The sequence below is a fragment of the Elephas maximus genome, chromosome 4, assembly GCF_024166365.1.
Source record: "Elephas maximus indicus isolate mEleMax1 chromosome 4, mEleMax1 primary haplotype, whole genome shotgun sequence".
Taxonomy (NCBI): Eukaryota; Metazoa; Chordata; class Mammalia; order Proboscidea; family Elephantidae; genus Elephas; species Elephas maximus.
In genome coordinates, this window is record NC_064822.1 from 172231695 (window position 1) to 172251162 (window position 19468).

Below are 19468 nucleotides of genomic sequence, written 5' to 3' on the forward strand. Positions count from 1 at the left end.
GGAATTAAGCTCCATCGCCTTGAGGAAAGAGTATCAAGGACTTTTGGGGGCATTTGTTAAAAGTACCACCAAAAAAAAAAAAAAAAATTACCACAGTAATTCATAAATGTTTGGGAGGAGGTACATTGTGGCTATGCAAATATCCTGTTTCTTAAAGTTTTGCTCACTAATTTTAGCCTTCATCCTTGGATCTTGCCAGCAGCAGTGTGGTGTTCTAATGGTTAGTTTCTATTTCCCTCATTCCTTGTGTATGTGCTATTTGGAATTCTTCTGTAAGGAATGTTTGTCCCTTCTTCCCCACTTATTTATATCAGTATGGGCTCATTGATACTTATTTTGTTCTTTAGGTTATTATCTAAAACTGTCATTATTTTGTTGCTCACATTGTTCCAGCTTTGGTCCATGAATTTTTTCAGGCTGGCTTCTGATGTGTCTCATCCTTTTTATTTTTAAGATTGACTTTTAATAGCAAGAAATCCTATAAAATGAAAATCTAATTCAAAACTTAGTTAAAACACATTCCCTAGAATGCCGTCAAATTTCCTTATAAATGAAGTGTTTTCTATATTATGACAGGTCTTAACATTTTCCTTCAACTAGACATCATTTAAATTTAGAACCTTTTGATTCTTACATGCTAATAATACCACCCTTGTAACTGTGCCTTAAGGCTAATGCTTATAATTTTTATTAAATACTGCAAGAATCTTGAGTGAAAGATTTAGTGAAAATGATGAACTGAGTTTTCCAGAGTGATCTGCACTCAGCTTTGGGCCCAGAAGCAGAGTAATAGAAGGTGGTACGTTACTGTAACAGGAAAGTTGGCTTTCTGGGTTTTTGACTTGATAAGGATGAAGAGAAAACAGGCTCAGTCTTGCAAATGGGAACCATGTGTAGTTGTACTATTGTATCCATGCCTGGCGTTGTGTAGAATTTCAGGAGTGAAAAAGTTATGTAAGGAAATCATTCTCAGGAAGGTTTATTACTATTGTAATGCTCATGATAACACAAATGGTTCTTTTCTGTAGTTTGTACCCTAACAGCCAATTCTGATTTTCAGTCATTTATCTACCATCACCAGCTGAGTTCTTGCCATGCCCGAGATGTGCATTATTTACTAGGGTCCAACTAAAAGACCCAATCTTGGCATTCAAGGCTCTTTAGAATAGTGGGGATGCACTGGGTAACCTGTGAGGAACATAACAGAGCAGTGGTCAAGGTTGGCATGGATTACTTGAGAGCACAGAGTGGGAACACCTAAGTCAGACTGGTAGGTTAGGAAAGATTCCCCAGAGAGCAGACCCTGTGCAGAGATACAAAGGGAGAGTACAAGTTAGCTGGGTTTGGGTAGGAGGAGAAAGAAGCTTTAGGCAGAGAACTGTATGTGCAAAGGCACGGAGCCTGGTGTCCCTTGACAGATGCTGAGAACGTTAGGAGTTCAGCCTGGTTGGTTGGTAGGTGAGGAAAAGTGGGATGGGAGAAGTGGGCAAGATGAGCTTTAAGAAGCCTTGGCGGCCATGCTTAAACTTCTCCCCAAGTTTACGGGAAGCCATTGGGAAGTGAAACACAGAATTTAGTTGCTGGGTCCTCCCTTTAACCTCATTTGGGGGCATCACAAGCTTTAGTCTTACTGTCTCTTCCAACTTTGGTTTGAGGGTCTCTCTCTGTAGGAGACATGACTAATACTTAACAGTTCTGTTTTATGAAGCTGGGGCTTTCCCATTTAGTCTACAATACAAAATATTTGTAGTTTTCAGACATGAGTATAGATGTAGTGAGGCAGTGAATGTGTCAAGAATCTTCCTCTATCACAAGGTCATGCCATTCCCAGCACTGGGTGTAACCAGGTGCTTATTATTACATTTGGGATAATGTTGGGGTCTTCGGTTGTTTCACATGTTTCTCCCTTTTCGTTCTACACAAAACCATCCCATTTAATAAAGTCATACTTCTTTATCCATCATTGGTATCTGTTTCCTTTAGGTAACTTAGCACTCAGTTATATTCTTTATCCTCTACATATTTGACATAAATCTTAACTAAAGTACTGCAGACTGCTAGAACATAGGGGCCTTGTTTGTTTTTTTTTCCATTCTTCAAAGAGTTGAGCCCCAGGGAAACGCTAAGAAGAAATAGCCTTGGGTTGGTGTGAAAGCAAAACAGTGTGTGTCTGTCTGCCAAACAGGAAGAGGCTTCTGGGGCATCTGGGGTGTCTTTTCTGTTTTTAAACAGTAGTATCTTTGCGACAGTTTTTAAGGCCTTAGTTAAGCCTTTTGACTCTTTTGTACCTTGGATACTTTAAATCAATGAGGTAAAATATATTCTAATTATCTCCTAGGATTGTTAGCAGAGTTCATTTATTCATTGACCCATTCCTCCCACAATTATTTCTTCAGTGTCTTCTCTGTGACATTGCTTTAGGCATTGGGGAGACAGCAGCAAACAAATTAGACCAAAGCCCACACCATCATGAGGCTTATATTCTAGAGAGGAGAGACACATCAAGCAAATAAATAACTATTCTCCATGATCTGAAGTCCCTGCGTGGTGCAAACAGTTGACATGCTAACCGAAAGGTTGGTGGTTTGAGTCCACCCAGAGCCACCTTGGAAGAAAGGCCTGGTGATCTACTTCTGAAAAATCAGCCATCAAAAACCTTATCGAGCACAGTTCTATTCTGATATACATGGGGTTGCTGTAAGTTGTAGTCAACCTGATGGCAATGAGTGTTGGTATGTAGTTGTCAGAATAATAAGTTCAATGGGAAAAACTAAACCAGAGAAGAGAGAATAGAGAGCCAAGTGAAAAACTGGGCATTACAATTTTAATCAAAATTTTGTGTAGGGTGATCAGGGAATTACTCATTGAAAAGATGATATTTGAAGGCAAAGACCTGAAGGAGAAGTAGCTATCCATGTGGGTATCCGAGAGAAGAACATTCTAAGGATAGGACAAGTTCGCATGCAGGAGTATGTCTGCATATTTGAAGAAGAGCAAAGAATTCAGTGTGGCCAGGAAAAGAGATGAAACAGGAGGGTCGTAGAAGAGAATGTCAGAGGGCTGCTGGGGAGGGCGATTTGGGATGCAGGTTAGGTTGGACCTTGTAGTCTGTTGGCTTGGAGCTGAGGCGTGATTAGTACCTGCTGTGTTGAATGAGGTGAGGATGGAAGCAGGGGAATCCATTGGGAGGTTGTTGCGGTAGTCCAGGAGACAGGTGGTAAGTGGTTGGAACAGGGTGAGAGCATTGAAAATGGTCAGATTCTGGATATATTTTGAAGAGAAGTGGACAGGATTTGCTAATGCATTGAATGTGGAATACGATAGTAGAAGAATTAAGGAATACTGCAAGGATTCTGGCTGATCAACTAGGAGAATAGAGTTGTCATTTGCTGAGATGAGGAAGACGTTGGGAGGGACAGGTTTGGGGGTTGATCAGGGGAGTGGTGGTGATTTTAGCATGTTGATTTTGGGATGCTTTTTTTTACTTTAAAGTGGAGACAAGATAGGCAGGTGTCTAGGCTGGGTTCTCCAGAGAAGCAAAACTAGTATATATAGATAAGATAGATTAGATCGATATCAAGGAAAAGGCTCAGGCAGTTTTTAGAGGCTGTACGTTCCAAGTCTTTGGGCCCTGATTCACATTGCAGGGGCTGGTGAACCCAAGATGGGTGGCCAGAAAGCAGGGCTGTTACAGACTTCTGCTGATTCACATAGTTGCAGGGGCCAGCGAACCTAAGATTGGCAGGCTGGAGAGCAGGGTTGTAGTAGCTGTGAAGATTGACAGATCTCAAGATCACCAGGCAAGCTGCTAGCTGAAGTCCCAAGAACCAGAGGTCAGATGAACAGGAGCCAGCTGTAGGATCTAGAATGAGCAAAAGCCCCGGCAAGGCAAGGAGGAAGGAACTAGGCAGGGAAGGGTGGAGAAATGAAGGCTGAGGGGGTGGGAGCCACCACAGGCTCTGCCTCCATGGGTACCACTCAGCAGATTCCATCATGGGGGTAATCACATATCAGATTTCACCAGGGAAGTGATCACATTATAAAACTGCCAAAACACAGCATCATGGTGCAGCCAAGTAGGCACACAATCTTAATCATCACGGTAGGCAAGAGCTCGCCTCAGATATCTTGGGATAGGTCAGAGCTGGAGATAGAAATTTGGTGTCTGTATTTGGATATCAGTCTGGGGTACAGATGACATTTAAAACCTTAGGGCTGGAGCAGGGAGCCAAGACAGCAGAATAGACAAACGCTTCCGGCAAGCCCTCTTTACAACAAAGACCCGAAAAAACAAGTGAAACGAGTATATTTGTGACAAGCTGGGAGCCCTGCGCTTCAAAGGCAAGCTTAGAAAACAAACTGAGGGGCAGGGGGAGGAAGACACCGTCAGAAGTGGAGAGCAGTTACTGGACCTGAATCGCGGGGAGCCCTTAGGCACCATTCCTGGAGCGGCGGCAGTTGGCTGGTACTAGCATTCGGCTGCAGTTTCCTCAGGGAGAAGCAGCCAACCACACAGCCTACTCATACCTCCGGAACCTGAGAAGAATGGCGCTCCTGGCAAAAGCTAAGTAATTGCGTATATTTTACCATTACCCCCCCACCCCCCAAATCACCAAGCCAGCTTCAGTGGCTGAATTCCCTGGGCCTGAGATAAGCCCTGTTGAGCACCTAGAGCCATCCTCCCGGCCTTGGAGAAGGAAAAAATTTGCAATTGGGGGAAAACATAATTTGCCAACACCACTAACCGGGGGGAGCTCAGGGCAGAAGTGGCTCCTGTCCAGGCATAAACAGTCCATGGACTTGGAGCAGCTTTCCCTTCTGCATGGACCTGTGTGGGCCTATTTCAGGAGAATAGGCTCTTGTTGGCAGAATCCAACCATTTCAGCTGTGCGGTGGAGAGGTGGGTGTTTGATGTTTGACGTTGCCTATTAAACAAGGTCCTCACCTACCCACATCAGGGGCCTAAGGACTGATAGCTCCACTCAGGTCACCTAGCCACACATGATGGGGTCCAAGGATAACTGGTACTTCCCAGTCCTTACAACCATAAACTTTAGGGGCCCCTGGTCTGTCTGCAGAACCCACCCACCTGCATGCTCTAGAGAACAGGCACGTGCTTTCCTCAGAGACACTTGGGGGTCAGTTCTCAGCCCTCTGCCTTCTTCAGAGTGTGACCCTCTATTTCAATCAGATACCGGTACATACACCAATGACCCCTGCCCCTCTAAGACTGTAGGACAGAGCCTGAACCACACACTTGATCAGCAACATGGACACCTGAGCTGAATTCATACAAGAAAACTGAATGGACTCCTAGACTGATATACCTGATAATAGCTCTAGCCATCTGGGGACAGGATGTCAACGCTCCAAAGGCGAAAATAAGCTAGCTCACTCAAGCAACCCATTTGGGTATATCAAAACAAAGGAAGAATCTGTGACACAGTAAGCAAGCATATACTAATACGATAATTATAGATGGCTCAGAGACAGCAGTCAATATCAAGTCACAAAGAAATAGTCCTTGATCACCTCAACAAGCTTTCAAAACAAAGAATCCAGGGATCTTCTAGGTGAAAGTGCATTCCTGGAATTACCAGAGGCAGAATACAAAAGATTAATATACGGAACCCTTCAAGACATCCGGAAGGAAATGAGGCAATATGCAGAATAAGCCAAGGAACACACAGATAAAGCAATTGAAGAAATTAGATTATTCAGGAACATAATGAAAAATTTAATAAGCTGGAAAAATCCATAGACAGCAATCAGAAGTTCAGAAGATTAACAATAAAATTACAGAAGTAGAAAACTCAATAGAAGGTCAGAGGAGTAGAAATGAGCAAGTAGAATTTCTGAACTCAAAGATAAATCGCTTGGCACTAATATATTTGAAGAAAAATAAGGTAAAAGAATTAAAAAAAAATGAAGAAACCTTAAGGATCATGTGGAGCTCTGTCAAGAGAAATAACCTATGAGTGATTTGAGTACCAGAACAGGGAGGGATAACAGAAAATACAGAGAGAATTGTTGAAGATTTGTTGGCTGAAAACTTCCCTGATACTGTGAGAGATGAGAAGATATCTATCCAAGAAGCTCATCGAATCCCACACAAGGTAGATTCCAAAAGAAAGTCACCAAGACATATTATAATCGAACTTGCGAAAACCAAAGATAAGGAGAGAATTTTAAGAGCAGCTATGGATAAATGAAAAGTCGCCTACGAAGGAGAGCCAATAAGAATTAGCTGGGACTACTTGGCAGAAACCATGCAGGCAAGAAGGCAATGGGATGACATATTTAAAAAATTTAAGGAAAAAAATTGCTTGCCAAGAATCGTATATCCAGCAAAACTGTCTCTTAAATATGAAGGTGAAATTAAAGACATTTCCAGATAAACGCAAGTTTAGGGAATTCATAAAAACCAAACCAAAACTATAAGAAATACTAAAGGGAGTTCTTTGGTTAGAAAATCAATAATATGAGGTATCAACCCAAGACGAGAACACTGGGCAGAGCAATCAGAAGTCAACCCAGACAGGGAAATCAAAAAAAGAAAGCAAGATTATATATAAAAGAAAAAGCTCAAAACAGGGTAGCAGCGATGTTATTATATAAGACAACATTAAAACAATAAAGAGGGACTAAGAAACGTAATCATAGACCTTCCATATGGAGAGGAAGGTACGGTGATACAAAGAAATAAAAGTAAGGTTTAAATTTAGAAAAATAGGGGTAAATAATAAGGTAACCATAAAGGAAACAAACTATCCTACTCATGAAAATAAAATATAAGAAAAAAAGAGACTCAGCAGAAACAAAATCAACAGCAACAAATATGAGGAAAGGACAATATATCAAGATAATCTACTCAGCAAATAAAAAGTGGGAAGTAGAAACTGTCAACAACACATAAAAAAAGACATCAAAATGATAGCACTAAATTCATACCTATCCATAATTACCCTGAATGTAAATAGACTAAATGCACCAATAAAGACACTGAGAGTGGCAGAATGGATTAAAAAACAAGATCCATCTATATGCTGCCTACAAGAGACACACCTTAGAGACACAAACAAACTAAAACTCAGGATGGAAAAAAATGTATCAAGCAAACAATCAAAAAAGAGCAGGAGTGGCAATATTAATTTCTGAGAAAATAGACTTTAAATCCCTCAAAACAGAAAAGGGAGGACACTATATAATGATTAAAGGGACAATATACCAAGAAGATATAACCATATTAAATCTTTATGCCCCCCAATGACAGGGCTGCAAGGTACATAAAACAAACCCTATGAGCATTGAAAAGTGAGATAGACAGCTCTACAATATATAATAATAGGAGACTTCAACACACCACTTTCGGTGAAGGACAGGACATCCAGAAAGAAGCTCAATAAAGACACAGAAGATCTAAATGCCACAATCAACCAACTTGACCTCATAGACATATACAGAACACCCAACAGCACCAAATACAGTTTCTTTTCTAGTGCACATGGAACATTGTCTAGAATAGACCACATATTAGGTCATAAAGCAAGCCTTAGCAGAATCCAAAACATTGAAATATTCACAAAGCATCTTCTCTGACCATGAGGCCATAAAAGTGGAAATCAGTAACAGAAAACGCAGGGAAAAGAAATCAAACATTGGAAACTGAACAATACCCTGCTCAAAAAAGACTGGATTATAGAAGACATTAAGGATGGAATAAAGAAATTCAGAGAATCCAATGAGAATGAAAACACTTCCTAGGCAGAACCTTTGGAACACAGCAAAAGCAGTGGTAAGAGGCCAATTTAGATCAATAAATGCACACATCCAAAAAGAAAAAAGGGCCAACATCAAAGAGTTATCCCTACAACTTGAACAAATAGAAAGAGAGCAACAAAAGAAACCCTCAGGCATCAGAAGAAAACAAATAAAAATTAGAGCAGAACTAAATGAAATAGAAAACAGAAAAACAATTGAAAGAATTAACCAGACCAAAAGCTGTTTTTTTGAAAAAATCAACAGAATTGATAAACCACTGGCCAAACTGACAAAGGAAAAATAGGAGAGGAAGCAAATACCCCAAATAAGAAATGAGATGGGTGATATTACAACAGACCCAACTGAAATTAATCATATCAGATTACTATGAAAAATTGTACTGTAACAAATTTGAAGACCTAGAAATGGATGAATTCCTAGAAACACACTACCTACCTAAACTAACACAAACAGGTTGTTGTTGTTAGGTGCCGTTGAGTCTGTTTCAACTCATAGTGACCCTATGCACAACAGAACGAAACACTGCACGGTCCTGTGCAATCCTCACAATCTTCATGCTTGAGCTCATTGTTGCAGCCACCGTGTCAATCCATCTCATTGAGGGTCTTCCTCTTTTCCGCTGACCCTGTACTCTGCCAAGCATGATGTCCTTCTCCAGTGACTGATCCCTCCTGACAACATGTCCAAAGTATGTAAGACGCAGTCTCACCATCCTTGCCTCTTAGGAGCATTCTGGCTGCATTTCTTCCAAGGCAGATTTGTTCTTTTGGCAGTCCATGGTATAGTCAATATTCTTCCCCAACACCACAATTCAAAGGCGCCAACTCTTCTTTGGTCTCCTTATTCATTGTCCAGCTTTTACATGCATATGATGGGATTGAAAATACCATGGCTTGGGTCAGACACACCTTAGTCCTCAGGGTGACATCTTTGCTCTTCAACACTTTGAAGAGGTCCTTTGCAGCAGATTTGCCCAATGCAATGCGTCTTTTGATTTCTTGACTGCTGCTTCCATGGCTGTTGAGTGTGGATCCAAGTAAAATGAAATCCTTGACAACTTCATTCTTCTCTCCGTATATCATGATGTTGCTCATTGGTCCAGTTGTGAGGATTTTTGTTTTCTTTATGTTGAGGTGTAATGCATACTGAAGGCTATGGTCTTTGATCTTCATTAGTAAGTGCTTCAAGTCCTCTTCACTTTCAGCAAGCAAGGTTGTGTCATCTACATAACGCAGGTTGTTAATAAGTCTTCCTCCAATCCTGATGCCCCGTTCTTCTTCATATAGTCCAGCTTCTCGTATTATTTGTTCAGCATACAGATTGAATAGGTATGTTGAAAGAATACAACCCTGACGCACACCTTTCCTGACTTTAAACCAATCAGTATCCCCTTGTTCTGTCCGAACAACTGCCTTTTGATCCATGTAAAGGTTCCTCATGAGCACAATTAAGTGTTCTGGAATTCCCATTCTTCGCAATGGTATCCATAGTTTGTTATGATCCACACAGTCGAATGCCTTTGCATAGTCAATAAAACACAAAGGGCCTCTCGAGAAGACAAAGTATTACAATGACATGTGCAAAGAACTGGAGATGGAAAACCAAAAGGGAAGAACACGCTCGGCGTTTCTCAAGCTGAAAGAACTGAAGAAAAAATTCAAGCCTCAAGTTGCAATAGTGAAGGATTCCATGGGGAAAATATTAAATGATGCAGGAAGCATCAAAAGAAGATGGAAGGAATACACAGGGTCATTATACCAAAAAGAATTAGTCTATATTCAACCATTTCAAGAGGTGGGATATGATCAGGAACCGATGGTACTGAAGGAAGAAGTCCAAGCTGCTCTGAAGGCATTGGCTAAAAACAAGGCTCCAGGAATTGATGGAATATCAATTAAGATGTTTCAACAAACAGATGCAGTGCTGGAGGTGCTCGCTCGTCTATGCCAAGAAATATGGAAGACAGCTTTCTGGCCAACTGACTGGAAGAGATCCATATTTATGCCTATTCCCAAGAAAGGTGATCCAACCGAATGTGGAAATTATAGAACAATATCATTAATATCACACGCAAGCAAAATTTTGCTGAAGATCATTCAAAAACAGCTACAGCAGCATATCGACAGGGAACTGCCAGAAATTCAGGCCGGTTTCAGAAGAGGACTTGGAACCAGGGATATCATTGCTGATGTCAGGTGGACCCTGGCTGAAAGCAGAGAATACCAGAAGGATATTTACCTGTTTTATTGACAAACAGAGGTAGAACAACTAAATAGACCCATAACAAGAGATAGAAAAGGTAATCAGAAAACTCCCAACAAAAAAAGCCCTGGCCCTGACGGCTTCACTGCAGAGTTCTACAAAACTTTCAAAGAAGAGTTAACACCACTACTACTAAAGGTATTTCAGAGCATAGAAAAGGATGGAATACTACCAAACTCATTCTATGAAGCCACCGTACCCCTGATACCAAAACCAGGTAAAGACACCACAAAAAAACAAAAGTATAGACCTATATCCCTCGTGAACTTAGATGCAAAAATCCTCAACAAAATTCTAGCCAATAGAATTCAACAACATATCAAAAAAATAATTCCCCATGACCAAGTGGGATTCATAACAGGTATGCAGGGATGGTTCACATTAGAAAAACAATGTAATCGATCATACACATAAAACAAAAGACAAGAAGCACATGATCTTATCAATTGATGCAGAAAAGGTGTTTGAAAAACTTCAACACCCATTCATGATAAAAACTCTCAGCAAATTAGGAATAAAAGGAAAATTCCTCAACATAATACAGCAGATTTATACAAAGCCAACAGCCAACATCATCCTACATAGAGAGAGCCTGAAAGCGTTCCCGTTGAAATCGGGAACCAGACAAGGATGCCCTTTATCACCGCTCTTATTCAACATTGTGTTAGAGGTCCTAGCCAGAGCAATTAGGCTAGATAAAGAGATAAAAGGGCATCCAGATTGGCAATGAAGAAGGAAAATTATCTCTATTTGCAGAGACATGATCTTATACACAGAAAACCCTAAGGAATCCTCAAGAAAACTACTGAAACTAATAAAAGAGTTCAGCAGAGTATCGGGATACAAGATAAACATAGAAAAATCATTTGGATTCCTCTACACCAACAAAAAGAACATCGAGGAGGAAATCACCAAATCAATGCCATTTACAGTAGCCCCCAAGAAGATAAAATACTTAGGAATGAATCTTACCAGAGATGTAAAAGACTTATACAAAGAAAACTACAGTACGCTTCTGCAAGAAACCAAAAGAGACCTACATAAGCAGCAAAACATACCTTGCTCATGGATAGGAAGACTTAATATTATAAAAATGTCTGTTCTACCAAAAGCGATGTACACATTTAATGCAATCCTGATCCAAATTCCAACGACATTCTTTAATGAGATGGAGAAACAAATCACCAACTTCATATGGAAGGAAGAGAGGCCCCGGATAAATAAGGCATTACTGAAAACGAACAAAGTGGAGGCCTTACTTTACCTGATTTTAGAACCTATTATATGGCCACGGTAGTCAAAACAGCCTGGTACTGGTACAACAACAGATACATAGACCAATGGAACAGAATTGAGAATGCAGACATAAGTCCATCCACATATGAGCAGTTGATATTTGACAAAGGCCTCAAATCAGTTAAATGGGGGAAAAAGTCTTTTTAACAAATGGTGCTGGCAAAACTGGATATTCATCTGCAAAAAAATGAAACAAGACCCATACCTCACTCCATGCACAAAAACGAACTCAAAATGGATCAAAGACCTAAATATAAAATCTAAAATGATAAAAAGCATAGAAGAAAAAATAGGGACAATGTTATTAGCCCTAATACATGCCATAAACAGTATACAAAACATTATTAAGAATGCAGCAGAAAAACTAGATAACTGGGAGATCCTAAATATCAAACACCTATGCTCATCTAAAGACTTCGCCAAAAGAGTAAAAAGATTACCTACAGACTGGGAAAAAGTTTTTAGCTATGACATTTCCGATCAGTGCCTGATCTCTCAAAGCTACGTGATACTGCAAAAACTCAACTGCAAAAAGACAAATAACCCAATTAAAAAATGGGCAAAAGATATGATTAGACACTTCACTAAAGAAGACATTCAGGTAGCTAACAGATACATGAGGAAATGCTCACAATCATTAGCCATTAGAGAAATGCAAACCAAAACACCAATGAGATTTCATCTCACTTCAACAAGGCTGGCATTAATCCAAAAAACACAAAATAATAAATGTTGGAGAAGCTGTGCAGAGATTGGAACACTTATACACTGCTGGTGGGAATGTAAAATGGTACAACCACTTTGGAAATCGATTTGGCACTTCCTTAAAAAGCTAGAAATAGAACTACAATACAATGCAGCAATCCCACTCCTTGGAATATATCCTGGAGAAATAAGAGCCTTTACACATATATGCACACCCATGTTTATTGCAGCACTTTTTACAATAACAAAAAGGTGGAAGCAACCAAGGTGCCCATCAACGGATGAATGGATAAATAAATTATGGTATATTCACACAATGGAATACTATGCATCGATAAAGAACAGTGAGGAATCTGTGAAACATTTCATAACATGGAGGAACCTGGAAGGCGTTATGCTGAGTAAAATTAGTCAATTACAAAAGGGCAAATATTGTATAAGACCACTATTATAAGAATTGAGAAATAGTTTAAACTGAGAAGAAAACACTCTTTTGTGGTTAAGAGAGGGGGTAGTGAGGGAGGGTGCGAGAGGGGTATTCACTAATTAGATAGTAAATAAGAGTTCCTTTAGTTGAAGGGAAAGACAACACACAATATGGGGGAGGTCAGCACAACTGGACTAAATCAGAGACAAAGTTTCCTGAATAAACAATGCTTCAAAGGCCAGTGCAGCAGGGGCAGGGGTTTGGGGACCATGATTTCAGGGGACATCTAAGTCAATTGGCATAATAAAATCTATTAAGAAAACATTCTGCATCCCACTTTGAAGAGTGGCATCTGGGGTCTTAAGCACTAGCAAGCGGCCATCTAAGATGTATCAATGAGTCGCAACCCACCTGGATCAAAGGAGAATGAAGAACACCAAGAACACAAGGTAATTATGAGCCCAAGAGACAGAAAGGGCCACATGAACCAGAAACTACATCAGCCTGAGAGCAGAAGAACTAGATGGTGCCCGGCTTCAAGTGATGACTGTCCTGACAGGGAACACAACAGAGGACCCTTGACGGAGCAGGAGAGCAGTGGGATGCAGACCCCAAATTCTCATAAAAAGACCAGACTTAATGGACTGACTGAGACTGGAAGGACCCTGGTGGTCATGGTCCCCAGACCTTCTGTTGGCCCAGGACAGGAACCATTCCCGAAACCAACTCTTCAGACATGGATTGGACTGGACAGTGGGTTGGAGAGGCCTGTTGGTGAGGAGTGTGCTTCTTGGATCAGGTGGACGCTTGAGACTATGTTGGCATCTCCTGCCTGGAGGGGAGATGAGAAGGTAGAGGGGATTAGAAGCTGGTGAAATGGACAGCAAAAGAGAGAGTGGAGAGAGGGAGTGGTCTGTGTCATTAGGGGAAGAGTAATTGGGAGTATGTAGCAAGGTGTATATAAGTTTTTGTGTGAGAGACTGACTTGATTTTTAAACTTTCACTTAAAGCACAATAAAAGTTATATATATATATAAAAAAAAAAAAAACCTTAGGGCTGAATAGGATTACTGGCAGAGTGAGCAGAGAAAGAAGAGATTGAGGGACTGAGTCCTGGTCCTCTCAGTGTGTGTAGTTTGGAAGACGAGGGGGGACAGCAAAGGAGAGCCAGAAGGAGTAGCCAGAGAGAGAGAGGAACACGAGGAGAGCTGAGTATCATGGACATTATTACACCAAGACAGCAGGGAATGAGGTAACTGTATTTGGAGTGCCGTATAAAAAAATTAAAAAAAAAATTTTTTTTTTTATTATAGTAGTAAAGGATCCCTGGTGACGCAGTGGTTAAGAGCTAAGGCTGCTAACCAAAAGATCGGCAGTTTGAATCCACCATCTGCTCCTTGGAAATCCTATATGAGGCAATTCTATTCTGTCCTATAGGGTTACTATGAATCGGAATGGATTCGATGGCAATGGGTTTTTGGATGGTAGTAAATGGTTAGGATAATCATACTCTCACAAGCAAAGATTCCCATAGAAACAAAGCCGGAAGGTAAAGAAAAGAGAGGCTGGGGATATCAATTTTGTTTTAGGCAGATGGTCTATCTTAAAAAAAAAAAAAAAGCAGAACAACAACAAAAAAACACCCTTATTTAGGTGTGCTGTAATGTTTGGCTTCGGCATGCTTTACAACTTCTGTAGATTCTCTTTGGAATCTGATGGTCCTGAATAACCCTGGATTTCCTGACTCCCTGCAGAAGGGGCATATTTTAGGAGGGAGTGATCTAAGGGGGCTTTGTCCTTTAAGAACAGGGTAATTGTCTTCTATGTTTACTTGTGGCTTTAGTGCAGTTACAGTCATAACAACATGTAATCTGGAAGAGTGGTAGCGGCGAGCGGAAAGCACTTTACTGGATATCAAAGCTCCCACAGAGCCACAGTAGCCACAATGGGACTTGTATAGGGATAGATGGATTGACAGAACAAAAAACACATAAATGTAAATATAAATTTAGTATATGATGAATATCGTTATAAATTAGAGAATAAAGGAAGAGTATTTTTTAAAAATTATTTTAATGGTACTAAAAACAGTTCACTAATTTTGGCGGGAGAAAAGACAAACATCACCTAATATCCTATAAATGTATTTAAGTGAATTTGAGCATAATATAAATGATGAAACCATGAAACAATGGAAAATATTGGTGAGTATTTATATGACCTGAGATTGGGAAAGAGGTTTGTATGAATGGTACGTAAGGCTTAATCTGTAAAACTCTGAAAGCATCCTGTGTGGCTACTTACCTCTGGTCTACCTCACACTACTGGAATGTACGCCCCACGAGTGCAGCCATCAAGCCCTCCTTCTTAGAGCTGACGGGGTTCACAAATAAAAAAAAAAAAATTTTTTTTAATTTATGGGGTCACAAATAGGTAAGTGAAATTCTAACGGGTTATGACAAGGATTATGGAGAGAACAGAGACATGGGGCCACAGAGGGGTACCTGTCCCAGGTTGGGAGATGGAGGGGGGGCATCAGAGAGGGTTCTCGTGGGGCTCTGCTTCTTAACTGAAACTCAAAGGATGAAGGAACAGCATGTGGTCAGTGGAGAAGTGAAAGATGGGGATTTAAAGAAACTAGAAAGTTCAGCATGGTGGCCTCAGTAAAGGTGAGTGGGGAGCGGTATGTGGTGTGGTCTTTGTCTTTGACTGTTGGGTGAGCTTTTTGCCTGGTGCTTCCCGATCCCCAACGCTAGCACAGTGTCCAGCTCATAAGGATGAAGAACAATGATTTATTGAATGTTTGTTGAAGCCCTTTCATTTGCCTGATGGATTACCAGACACTTGTATACTGTTGTAGTCATCTATTGATGCTATAACAGAAATACCACAAGTGGATGGCTTCAACAAACAGGAGTTTATTCTTTTACAGTCTAGGAAGCTAGAAGCTGAAATTCAGGGTGTCAGCTCCAGGGAAAGGCTTTCTCTCTCTCTGTCGGCTCTGGAGGAAGGTCCTTGTCATCAATCTTCCCTTGGTTTGGGAGCTTCTCAGCTCAGGAACCTCCAGTCCAATGGATGCGCTCTGTTCCCTAAGCTGCTTTCTTGGTGGTATGAGGCCCACCTGTCTCTCTGCTCGCTTCCTCTTTTATATCTCAAAAGAGATTAGCTCAAGACACGATCCAATCTTGTAGATTGACTCCTGCCTCATTAACATAACTGATGCCTATCCCACCTCATTAATATCATAGAGTAGGATTTACAGCACATAGAAAAATCACATCAGATGACAAAATGGTGAACAATCGCACAATACTGGGAACCATGGCCTAGCCATATTGGTATACATACTTTGGGGGGACGCAAGTGTAGCAATCTTCTACACTTTAAGGTAATAGGAACATAGGAAAATAGTTTGAAACAACTTTTTCCCTTAGTAATTGGCATAAAATTCATGATAAAACTTTGGAAGTTTAACAGCATTAAAAAAAAAAAAAATTCATGGGCTAGCATCATGCTGGAAGCCCAGTGGTTAAGGTGCTACGGCTGCTAACCAAAGGGTCGGCAGTTCAAATCCGCCAGGCGCTCCTCGGAAACTCTATGGGTCGGTTCTATTCTATCCTATAGGGTTGCTATGAGTCGGAATCGACTCGACGGCACTGGGTTTTTTTTTTTTTTTTTGGAGCATCATGCTATGTAATTCATGCATATACTGCCCTCTGGTGGACTCAACTTCTAGTAGCACCTTGATTTTTTTCCCTCTCGTTGCTGGTAGGAGTCATCATACCTTTCCTTAATATACTCATGGGTTCCAGGATTCAGGAGTTTCTTAATTGTTGTTGTTGTTGTTAGTTGCTGTCAAGTTGGGGTTCTGACTCATAGCGACCATATGTACAACAGAATGAAACACTACCTGGTCCTGTGCCATCCTCACAGTTAAACTTGAGCCCATTGTCGCAGCCACTGTGTCAATACATTTCGATGAGGATCTTCTTTTGTGCTGACCCTCTACTTTACCAAGCATGATGTCCTTCACCAGGAACTGATCCCTGCGGATAATATGTCGAAAGTATGTGAGGCAAAGTCTCACCAGCCTCGCTTCCAAGGAGCATTCCGGCTGTACTTCTTCCAGTACAGATTTGTTTGTCCTTTTGGCAGTCCATAGTATATTTGATATTCTTTGCCAACACCGTAATTCAAAGACATCAATTCTTCTTTGGTCTTCCTCATTCACTGTCCAGCTTTCACTTGCATATGATGTGACTGAAAATACCGTAGCTTGGGTCAGGTGCACCATCGTCCTCAAAGTGACATCTTTGCTTTTTAACACTTTAAAGAGGTCTTTTGTGTTAGATTTTCCCAGTGAAATGCATCTTTTGATTTCTTGACTGCTGCTTCCATGGCTGTTGATTGTGGATCCAAGTAAAATGAAGTCTTCAACAACTTTAGTCTTTTCTGTTTTTATCATGATGTGTTTATTGGTCCAGTTAATAATAGCAGGGAGTTTATATCCTGGCTTTTCAGTTACTAGAGATGTGTCTTGGTCATTTTGCTTAGCTTCGAGCTCTGGTGGCACAGTGGTTATTTGCTAAGGCTGCTAACCAGAAGGTTGGTAGTTCTAATCCACCAGCCACCCCGCAGAAACCATATGGGGCAGTTCTTGTGCTTTCCTGTAGGGTTACTATGAGTCGGAATCGACTTGATGGCAACGGGTTTTTCTGTGCCTTAGTTTTCTAATCTGTAAAATGGAGACAATGACAATAACAACATTAAAAGCTGATAAGGTACTTAACATGTATTAACTCATTGACTCTCTGTAACAACCCCATGAGATTGGTAGCAATATTATTTCCATTTTACAAATAAGGAAACCAAAGACCCAGAGAATAATAGTTCTTCTTCTCAGGATTGTGAGATTAAATGAGCTCATAGATGTTAAGTGATTGGAAGAGTGTCTGGCATGGAGTAAGTGCTCAACCATCACCATTAGTAGTATTAGAGGGTTGGTTCTTTTACAAAACATTGCTGTTTACCACATAGATCCTTACTTATATTCAACTTACTCTCATTTTTAACACGTTAGTCACTTGCATAATGAAACATAACTAGTTGCCATCAAATGGATTCTGACTCTTGGTGACCCCACGCGTCTCAGAGTAGAATGATGCTCCATAGGGTTTTTAGTGGCGGGTTTTTCAGAAGTAGATTGCCAGGCCTTTCTTGTAAGGTGCCTCTGGGTGGATTCTAACTTCCAACCTTTTGTTTAGCAGCGAGCATGTTAACTGCACCACCCAGGGACCCCGTAATGAACCGTACACTGAATCAAATAACATGTGAGCTGCCAGATATCTGAGCAGCCGATTAAGACAAGCCAAAATAAAAGTAACAGCCTAGCCTTTGATCTTTTACTGCAACAGTATAAGTAAGAGGGCAAACCTGGAGAATGGCGCCTAGTTCCCCCTGTTCCATATTTCCCCAGGAATGGCAGGCCAGGGCCAGGTGGGTCAGCGCCAATGGTGGGGGGGGGGTCATTCACTGCTGAGGGAGTGCTGAACAAAAGGCTCCTGCAGTTAATAGACCTTGGGGGGAGGGGGAGGACTAAAAAAGAATTCAAACCCATTGCCTTCAAGTCGATTTCAACTCATAGTGACTCTATAGGACAGAGTAGAACTGCCCCATAGAGGTTCCAAGTAGCGCCTGGTGGATTTGAACTAGTGGCAGAAAGGTACTGAGTTGGGAGCCAGTGGGGAAAGTGTCTTCAGGGTTCTCCTCCCACTTCCTCTGATAAGGAAGCTTCAGCAGAGGAGCCCAAGGAAGGCCTCTGCCGAAGGCCCGTGATAAAGAGGCTTCCACATGCAGGTGACTGGGCTGGGAATGCCGATACCCTGGTGGCCGGAGGGCTGGCGGGTGCTGAGTCTGTGGCTGACTCTCCCCAGAGACTGAAATGCATCGGCTGTGCACCCAGTGTGGTCGGCGAGGGCAATTTCCCCCTGTGGCCTGCCAGGTAAAGCCTTTGTAATTGCCTCTGGTCAGGCCGGGAAAATCACATGTAAGTTTTAGTCAGGAGCCAAACTTTCTAATAAGCTGTGTTTATTTATATATGTTTTTCTAGACACTTTACTTAAGTGAGAATATAACTCCTCATTTCTTCAAGGGTTGATGTGAGGTTGCCGTATTTCACTCTTTACTGTACAGGGAATTACTGTGAGCTGCTTGCAATCCGTGCATCTTTTTGTCACCAAGCTGTTAAGCAGTCTCTCCCTTTGCCTGGGATGCTTGGCTTGCCTCAACTACCACTCCTTTTTCTGGTTTGCTCTGAGGCGTCCTTCAGAACCAAGCCCAGCTGTCACCTCCTCTGGGAAGCCTTCCTTGACCCACAAGAATATTGCCCACCCCCTCCTGCCTCACTTCCCTGTGTTTACTCCATTGTGGCACTCATCAACATGGTTGGAATCATCACAGAGATACACAGCGACTGTCCCAGAGCCCCACAAACAGGAAACTTCCTCCAGGGTTCACCCTCACACTCTTCCCCTTGGTCTTCTCACAGGACCTGGGTCTGCAATTTTTTCCATTTACTTCTGTTCATGCCTCAAAGGAGAAGAATCACTTTTCAGAATAACCCAGGATTTCATTTGAGAGCAACATACACGTTTGTGTTTAACAGTCAAATTGTTTTTCAGGAGAGTATCAAGTGCTCAACAGAAGCGCAGCCAGAAGTGTTACAGCTGGAGAACCACAAGGCTGGGGCCTGTGTGTGGCAGTCAGGGAGAGTGAGGCAGGCAATGAAAAAAAGCCACTGATGAGAAGGGAGCCCCAAAGGAGGGGCCTTGGGTGGCAGGAGTAATCCCTGGTGTAGGATTTGGCTTGGGAGGCCTCTAGGGCTGTTCTTTGTTATGGTGAACTATTGTGAGTTCAGAGTCCTGGGGTGGTGCAGATGGTTAAGTGCTCAGTTACTAACTGAAATGCTGGTACTTTGAATCCACCCAGAGGTACCTT